General features: G+C 38.3%; 2 non-coding genes across 2 annotated transcripts; both read right to left on the bottom strand.

The window, feature by feature from the left end:
* Window positions 1–1,197: 1,197 nt before the first annotated feature.
* trnav-uac (transfer RNA valine (anticodon UAC)) lies at window positions 1,198–1,270 on the bottom strand. The gene has a single exon. It is a non-coding gene; the product is annotated as a tRNA-Val (tRNA).
* A 2,326-nt stretch (window positions 1,271–3,596) lies between these two features.
* On the bottom strand, window positions 3,597–3,669 carry trnav-uac (transfer RNA valine (anticodon UAC)). Its single transcript has one exon. It is a non-coding gene; the product is annotated as a tRNA-Val (tRNA).
* Between the last annotated feature and the right edge of the window lie 4,215 nt (window positions 3,670–7,884).

The raw sequence follows: 7,884 nt of genomic DNA, 5'->3' as shown, positions 1-7,884 counted from the left end.
TTTGGTTTATTTATTTTTACTTGTTCCTTTTTAATCTTTACTGTTGTTCCTTGTGTGAATTTTGGTTTCCATATAAATAAATAATTTTAAAAAACTTAATATTATTTTATTTCTATAACGGCCCAAACCAAACCCAACTTGGTGTGTTTGCAACCTGCAACATACGTGCCGGATGGGAGATTATTCAGCCGAGAGGAAACTATTAAAAATGAAAGTACATTTACTCAAGTATCTTTAATAAGAATGGCTTCTTCTTCTTCTTCTTCTTCTTCTTCTTCTTCTTCTTCTTCTTCTCCTTCTTCTTCTCCTTCTTCTTCTTCTTCTTCTTCATGAAGTAGATCAGTAAAAGGACTTTAAAATCAGTCCTTACAGATACAGGTAGGAGCCTGGTCTCACTCCAAAGTCGCTGAAATCCGGTGCTTGGGCAGTGACTTGCTGCGTCAGAAACCAAGGAAAAAGGTGTCCTTTAACGTCAGCATGGTACGTGGCCTGTCGCTGTTACAGTGTAAGGGTGCACGGCAGCGTCAGGGGGAAACGCAGCAGGACAAGATATATTTCCAAGGTGGCAATCTGAATCTCCTGCAAGGGCCCACTCCCTCAACGGGCCCCTGCACCTCAGGGGTCCCAGTGTAATTGCACTGCCTGCACTGTCTATATTTACGCCCCAGCACCTGACCCATGTAACCACATACTGCAAGTTTAGGAGCCATTTTATGCACTCAGAGAAGACACATTGCTCTGCTCTGAACTGCACCATTGTCTAAAATATGACAGACACACGATTATACAACTGTGTATATGTTTTATAGCTGAGACACCTACATGGCTTACCCTTTTTAAAGACCGCTCCCAAAGCCCGACCTGCTTTTATTCCTGTCAAAGGTAAGATGGTCGTTTAGAGTAAGTCCTAGATGAAATTTAGATTGTAAAAATAAAAAATTTCATTAAATATAAATGACATATTTGGCTGTAACTCTCCTGTATATATTTCTTTATGAATTTAATTATTTAATTCTGTGTTTATTTCAGCATTAAGTTATTTTTTGTTCATTTATTTCTGTAATTATTAATTGGTTTATTCCTCTATTTACATTTCAGTCTCTGTTATTCCTTCATAGAACAGAGGGGGGGATTCATTACACAAGATTCAAGTGGTGTGATACTGTAACTTACAAACACCTGGCAGGTGTAAAGCAATGGTTCCACTGGGGCTCGAACCCAGGACCTTCTGCGTGTAAAGCAGACGTGATAACCGCTACACTATGGAACCATACAATCTTCACATTTGATAACATGTAATGTAGTAAAGGAATAGTAAGAGAAACATACAGGAGTAAAAGAAAGTGCAGACGGGAAAGAAGTTCATACCAGCGGTGATGTCACCTCCGGGTGTTTTATATTATATAACCACTTAATCTTCATTCAATTTTTTAAAACAACATGTCAGGTTCACCTGACACAAAAACACGTCCCTTGGGAGCTTGACGTAATATTTTCATGTTAAATCAACAGTTTTGAGTTAATTTAACTAAAATGTATGAAGCTGATTTCACTTAATTAGTTCAAGGCCAATTAAAAACACGATCTTTGCGCACTTAACATATTTTCTTCAATAGAAGTTCAATAGAATTAAGAAATGGCTGTAAATATGTGCACTCAATGTTTTTATGTTCATATGACAGAGGATTTAATGCTCAAACAACAAAAAAGCTATGTTAAACTGACATTAAATTCCTGAGGTCATATCACAGTGAGAGGAGCCAGTCTGCATGACGGTTTTTACTTTTGATACTTATTACACTTCTGTACTTTTACTTAAGCAACATTTTGAATTCAGGACTTCTACTTGTAACGGAGTAATTTCAGACTTCAGTATTTCTACTTTCACGTCACTGACTTCTTCACGTCGCTCTAAATAACAGCGATGTCTTCAGAGAAACAGAAGTGGAATGAAACTGAGACCAAAAAAAAAAAAAAGTTGATAGAGAGAGAAAGCTGTCCCATGCAGGCCAGGACAGCTGACAGCTGGGTTCAGCAGGGGTCAGGGGTCGGGGATTGGCAGCAGTGGGGGAGTGAAGTGGAATCTAAAACAACAGGAAGACACACACACACACACACACACAGACTGACACACTGACACACACACATATCCGGGAGAGGAGGCGAGTGTGGGCCTCCGGCCGGATCTGTGGTGTGACAGACAGTTGACTAAAACTTCATCAGTGTGGTGTGAATGCTTCCTCCCACATATCTGTGTGTGTGTGTGTGTGTGTGTGTGTGTGTGTGTGTGTGTGTGTACCACTATCTTTATTAGGACCAGTTTCAGACCTTGGACAGTGACCACATTTTAGTAACGTGAGGAAATTTTAGAATAAGAAAACAAAAAAGAAAACCAAACTTATTTTGAGGTTAAATTTGAAATGTCTGGTGACGACTCTGTGATTAAAACTATAATATATAAAGACAGCTCCCAAAGCTCGACCTGCTTTTATTCCTGTTTCAAAGGTAACATGATCACCTTGCTCTTTATGCAGAGTGCTTATTACAGGTGATGGTTATTTAAAGGTCATTTCCTTCTGTATTAGTTTGGATGCTACAGTTGCATAAAAGCCATGACTATGGACCCTGGTGCGTCATGCCACACACTGCCTCCCACTGGCCAGGTGTTGTAAGTGCAGCACAAATCTCTAAAAACCAAGATGGCCGACAGAACACAAAAAAATGTTGAGCAGCTCAGGAGTTGATCACCAACCCTGCTACAATAGGAGACACTTACAGGTAATTAACATTTGTTTTATTCATCTAAAAAGTTATACAGTTGTTAAGATTTTTGAGTACTCATTTCATGTTGGGAGGAAATTACAATTAATCATCTGTCCACTAGGTGGACATCATGCAGCACCCGCGATATTTTAACTACCATTACTGCAACCTTGTACCTACCTTGCAATTTTTGTGAGGAAAAAAAAAAAATATTTCGACATGATTTTGGTATTTTTGTAGAAAACATTCATAGAAAAATATACATAGGTAAGTTAAGAGGAAGGAGCGAAATGAGGGAGGGGGTACAAGATAAATTTTAATAGTTTCATATATTGCATCTTTTCTTTCATCGGTTTACATTTCTTAAGTTTAAAACTTAAACGCATGCTGTCCACCCAAATGGACATGTAAAAAAAACTCCTTAAAAAATGAATGTTTAAAAAAAAATGAACTTCAAATTTTTGTTTTTCGTGACTAAAAAGGAATATAAACACTTAGGAAAAACATCATGACTGAAGTAGTCGTAATTCATGCATGAAAGGGCGAGAGTCAGTCCTAAATATCTATCTAATTGTAAAAATTAAAACATATTAAATATAAATGAGATTTATGGCTGTAACTCTCTTGTATATATTTGTTTACAAATTGAACTATTTCCCTGTGTGATTATTTCAGCATTAACTTATTCTTTGTAATTATTTTTTGGTTCACTCCTAAATTGAAATGTACTATGTCACTCAGGTCTTCCTACATAGAATGGAAGGACAAGTCATTATGCAAGGTACACCTGAAATACTACTCTAACCTGCATACACCTGGCAGGTGTAAAGCAATGGTTCCACTGGGGCTCGAACCCAGGACCTTCTGCGTGTAAAGCAGACGTGATAACCGCTACACTATGGAACCATATATATATGCCACTAAGTAAATATTTAGAACAATAAATTAATATTAAGTGAAAACTGCAAAAGTAACAGAAAAGGGCGTGCAAGCATGAAATTAGTTCATACCAGTGGTGACGTCACCTCCAGGTGTTATATTTTGTTCAACCACTCAGTCACATTAACCTCCATTCATGTGTTGTAAAACTAAACCAGCCTGGGTGAAATATTGTGTGAAGAGATCCCAGCTCACACTGACACTGACACACACATATGTGTTGGACACATTATTACACACAGACTCCGTCCCATAGTGTGTGCTGTGCTGCCCTCCAGTGGACAGAATGAGTCCTTACAATGGATTTGTATAGAAGAAGAAAATATTAGTGATACAAAGGCAGTGGTGGAAGAAGTACTCAGATCCTTTACTTTAGTAAGAGTAGAAATACAGCACTCTAAAAGACTTTGTTGACATTAAAAGTCCTGAATAAATACTGTTACTTTAAGCTCAATTTACTCAAAGTATTCTAAACTATTCTGGTTCTGTTGCTGAATGCATGTAAGAGCATTTTAATGTTGTAGTTTCTCAATGTGGAGCCAATTTAAGATTCTATTCTACTGGGTAGATTAGTAGACTTATACTGCATAATATCATAAAAGTGTATATTTTTTTAATGTGAAATGTAACTAAGTGTTAAATACATGTAGTGACATACAAAGTACAGCATTTACCCTCTGAGATTTAAAGTAATAAAGTACAATCCCAACACCAAAAAAGCTGGGATGCTGTGTAAAATGTAAATGCAATGATTTGCAATTCCTTTTAAACCTTCAATGCAGTACAGAGACGTTAAATTTAATGTTCAATGTTTTGTTTTCCTTTGGAAATATACACTCATTGTGAATTTGATTCCCGCAACACATTACAGAGAAGTTGGGACAGGAGCAAGCACAACATAGAGGGTCACATTAATAAAATTAATAAGTTGTCCAAAAAAACTGTCATAAAATGTCTGAAAGACATTATTAAAATGTCCAAAAGAATGTTGATAAAATAACCGAAAAAGTGTTTAAAAATATCCAGAAAATGCTGATATAATATCCAAAAATATTGATAAAATCTCTGAAAAACATGTTAGTAAAATATTTTATAAGATTGTTGAGAAAAAAAGTTACTAAAAAAAATGTTATTGAAATGTCCTTAAAAATGTTAAAATGTCCAAAATAATGTTAATGAAATATCCCCCAAAAAAATTTAAATGTTGATAAAATGTCCAAAAAAATCTCAGAAAAAAGTTAATAAAATGTCTGGGAAAAAAAAGTTAATAAAATGTCTGAAAAAAAAAAGTTAATAAAATGTCTGAAAACATGTTGATAAAATGTCAACAAAGTTACAACAGCATCATAAAATAATTGAAAAATATTTAAATACACATTTTTACAGTCATAAGGATCAGTGTATCTGCTGTCCAGTCCAGGGTCGTCTTTTTGAGTCCTGTATAGAGTCCATTTTTCCCATTTTCTTTCTAGTTGTGAGTCTTGTTGTCTCAGTATGTGTCAGTTTCTCTGTTAAAAAGATTTCCTCCACAGTTGTTTGCCATGTTTCTTTACCCTTGTTCCTGGTGATAGCTTTCTATACTGCTAGCAGCAATATTTTGATCAAATATTTATAACTAACAATAACATTTTCTTCAGAAAATGTACATAGATAAAGCACCAAACAACTGTTAGGAACCTCATATCCTGGTATGAATCAGCACTGAACTTAACTGAGGGGACTCCAATGAACAGGGCTCGTGGCACTGGAACACTTGATTGAGAGGGACTCCTCTAAAATTTATTGGAAAGAAGCGATTTCATCATGACAAAAACTAAAGAAATCAGTCTGGAACTCAGAAAGAAGATAGTGGATGCTGTACTGCCAGTTCTTAGCGTTTCACAGTGTCTAGAACAATTGTACAAAGCACAGTGAGACGTACTCTGTTAGGAACAAACTGGGCGTGGTCGAATGTGCGAGGTTTCAAAAACTTTGGAGAGGAAAATAGTCAACAACAATCCCCAGCAGAATCCACACTAAATGTTTGTGTACGTTCAAATGAGAAAATGTACGTATGCCATGAAGTATTCTGATTGATAATAACATGCGTGCATCTGCCAGGAAGCAAATTTATTTTTTAAATCCCAAATCAACTTGGAAATGTCCACACGTGGACTCAGCCTCATATCCCGCCCTCTACACACCTACATTCAATCATAAATACTGACCAGTATTTGATTTGAGATTTAAGGTGCCGAAACTTTTGCAATCAAAAAGTGCTTATGGAAAAGTTTTGAGCTCCACTATTGAATCAGCAGAGTCCTTAGCCACCTCTGTCGGCCAGTCTTGAGTTTCAGTATATAAAATATGATGTAGATGCAAAATAACATGAAACAGTGAGTGATTTCTGTCGCCAAAGCCAAACGCAGCAGTAATGACCAGTCATGACACATCTACTGTATGTCGGCTCTTCTCCTCCTGACTCAGCTCTGGATTCTATTCTGGTAACATGAGACTGAGAGGGTTCTTGTGTTCTCATGGCGTAGATCTGCTTTTCTTCAACAGGCTTTGAACATGTGTTGTGTAGATACACGGAATACAAGTTGCACAAACACAAAGAAAACTGCTGCATTTCAATGTTATGAACAATCTGGCTTCAGTTCACCACCTCACCATCTTGGTCGCCGATTTCCCGTCTTCAAAGTGTGCTTACACATGGGTCAGAGTTTGCCTAAATTTACCCACATTACCTTGTTTTTCTTTATAAATCCCAATTTATGCTTAGAAAGTGGCGTATGCACTTTTCAAGCCCTTTTTGTGCATACACAGTGGGTATAAATAAGGGCCCCAGATCTCTGCTAAGATTGATTGTTGCTGAGCAACACACTGTCACTCTGACCTCGTCACATATTGACGTTTGGGTCATGGACTTTCTATGTCCACATACGACCAGCAAGGTATCCTGGGTGCATTGGTTGTTGATTCTCTGGGACGCCGTGTCAACTTCATCCTGTTACATGCACTATGTCAGTACAACACTGTGTATTGACGTTTTTTTGCCTTCAACAAACACACGTGGTTAGGTTTAGGAAAAAAGAACAGGGTTTGGTTTTAGAATCTTACAGGGCGCCGTAAGTCACTGCCCAAGCATTGGATTTGATCTGCTGAACTGGCCTCTTCTGGACTTGATGTTTCAAGGAGGACTGTTGTAAGAACTTCATCGTGATGGGCTTCGAGGTCATCGTCCAAGAAAACTCACACAGCTGCACATCGAAGCCAAGCTGAAATTTGTCCGTGAACATTTGAAACATGGGCGTGAGTTTTGGAAGTCTGTCCTCTGGTCTGATGAGACTAAACTTGAGCTGTTCGGGCACATGGATGTTGCTTTTGTTTGGCGAAGGAAGGACGAAGCCTTTTACCCTAAGAGCTCAGTTGCCACAGTAAAACATGCTGGTGGGACCATAATGCTGTGGGGCTGTTTTGCTGCTTCAAGCACAGAGAGAGAGCAGAGACAAGTTGATCAAGCAAGTCAACACCACCCATTGCTTCATTGTATAGCTTGACCACCTCTGGATGGGACACCTTCTAAAATCAGGCCTGCTTTTTGTCCCACCACTGCACTTCATCCATTCTGCTGAATATCAGCAAAGTTGGAGGCCATGACAACTGGTCTATAGTCAAACCATTTGACCAGTGCCACCTTTTGTTTGCCTGATGAAGGTCTAGTACCGAAACGTCGTGAATTAATTATTTATTGCAAGTTAGACAGTGTGCGGGAGTCCTTTTGCAACTTTTTGGTCTTCTCTCTCCAACGCACCTGTCTTTTTTAATAGATGTGCGAAGTGTTTCCTTTGCTCTAAACCACAGTTTCCTTGCGGCTTTTTAGCCATGTCTTTGTCAGACTGTAGAGGAGGCCTGGCAAAGCAACAGACCCTTGATGTCCCAGCAGCATGAATTCTCCTCTCAGCCAGCAGCTCCAGAAGATTGTAAGTTGTGAAATAATTGTCAAAGTACAACTTGTGGTTGGCCTCTGTGATTCGCTGGCTGAGTTGGTACACCACTCCAGCTCCAAGTCCCAGCTGCTTCTGACACTGTTCTGATATCTCCATTTTAGCTCCTTGGTGCAGCAGGAAATCATAGGCCATGCCTTTTTCCCCACACAGGAAGTATATTTTTACCCCCCAAGGGTGTGGCTTGCCTTTG

This window comes from Epinephelus moara, unplaced genomic scaffold, assembly GCF_006386435.1.
Source record: "Epinephelus moara isolate mb unplaced genomic scaffold, YSFRI_EMoa_1.0 scaffold1250, whole genome shotgun sequence".
NCBI classification, from domain to species: Eukaryota; Metazoa; Chordata; class Actinopteri; order Perciformes; family Serranidae; genus Epinephelus; species Epinephelus moara.
Note: the sequence above shows the minus strand (reverse complement) of the source record. Positions and strands in the feature narration are given on the sequence as shown.